General features: G+C 44.0%; 1 non-coding gene across 1 annotated transcript; it reads left to right on the top strand.

Moving 5' to 3' along the window:
• Window positions 1-985: 985 nt before the first annotated feature.
• Window positions 986-1,089, top strand: LOC127746359 (small nucleolar RNA R71). Its single transcript, XR_008007978.1, has one exon. It is a non-coding gene; the product is annotated as a small nucleolar RNA R71 (small nucleolar RNA).
• Window positions 1,090-1,515: the final 426 nt, after the last annotated feature.

Raw genomic sequence — 1,515 nt, 5'->3', positions numbered from 1 at the left:
CGGTGTAAAAGATTGTCCCTGTTCCTTGTCTCTCACATTTTCCTTTGCTTCATCCTCTGTGGTTTCCTTTGAGATCTCCTTTAGCTTCGTTCCACTTCTGAGGGTTATGGCCTTACATTCTTCCCTTGCAATAGCCTTGGCACCATGAGAAACGCTTGGTCCAGGGGTTTGCTTAGACAAATACACAATTTGATTTTCTAGCTTCTGGATGGCAGCTCCTTGGTTTTGCAAGTTGGAATTTACTTCTTCCTTAAAGGCTTTCAATTCTATTATGTCTTGACCCATGGTTGTAAGCATTCTTTCTATCCGGTTTAATTGATCTTGAAATTGTTGGTTCGGATTGGATTGGGCAGGTTGGTTATTTTGGCCATGAGGATTAGGTTGGGCAGGTTGATTATTTTGGCCATGATATGGTGGTTGGGAGTAAGTGTTTTGTGTGGCTTGGTATGATCTTTGGTTGGAGTTTTGGTATGTGGAATTGTTGTGTTGGTTGTGGTTGTAAGGTTTGTGGTTTTGTGGTTGGGTTTGCTGGTTTCCCCACCCAAAGTTTGGGTGATTTTTCCATCCTGGGTTGTAAGTGTTGGAATGTGGATCATATGATTGCCTTTGTTGATTTCCCACATAATTGGCCTCTTCCCAATCACCTCCTTCAATGCTTACCTCCTCTTGATCTTGTGTGTGTATTGCAGCCACTTGACTTGTTCCTAATTTCCTGGTGAGCTCTGCTAGTTGCTTGGCAAACACCTTATTTTGGGCTAGGATTGTATCAACATGGTTCAGCTCCATGACTCCCTTAGTGTTGTGCCTCTCTGAACTTTCTGAAGCATAGTAGTACTCATTCTCAGCCACTGTCTCAATCACTTCAATGGCTTCTTCCACAGTCTTTTTCCTGTTCAATGAGCCTCCTGATGAATGGTCTACAGCCTTCCTTGATTCATAAGAAAGTCCATCATAGAAGATGTGCAATTGCACCCAATCAGGGAACATGTCTGGTGGGCATTTCCTTGTCAATTCTTTGAACCTCTCCCATGCTTCGTAGAGCGTCTCACCATCTTTTTGTCTAAAAGTTTGAACCTCAGATCGAAGCCTATTGACTCTTTGTGGGGGGTAGAAACGTGCCGGAAACTTGCTCTCCACCTCATCCCAGGTTGTCAGACTGTCCCTTGGGAATGATTCCAGCCACTTAGCTGCCTTGTCCCTAAGTGAAAATGGGAACAAGAGCAGTTTATAGGCATCTTCCTGGACTCCATTGGACTTCACAGTGTCGCAAATTCTCAGGAATTTAGTGAGATGTTGGTTTGGGTCTTCATTGGCACTCCCACCAAACGAACAATGGTCTTCCACCAGTGATATTAGCTGTGGTTTGAGTTCAAAATTGTTGGCTTGAATGGGTGGTTTCTGAATGCTGCTACCACAATTCCCAGAGGTTGGGTTTATGTATGAACCAAGAACCCTCCTCTCAGGAATGGCATTGTTTCCATCAGCCCTCTCATGGTTGTGAAATTCTCTATCCAT

Source organism: Arachis duranensis, chromosome 3 (genome assembly GCF_000817695.3).
Source record: "Arachis duranensis cultivar V14167 chromosome 3, aradu.V14167.gnm2.J7QH, whole genome shotgun sequence".
Classification (NCBI taxonomy): domain Eukaryota; kingdom Viridiplantae; phylum Streptophyta; class Magnoliopsida; order Fabales; family Fabaceae; genus Arachis; species Arachis duranensis.
Note: the sequence above shows the minus strand (reverse complement) of the source record. Positions and strands in the feature narration are given on the sequence as shown.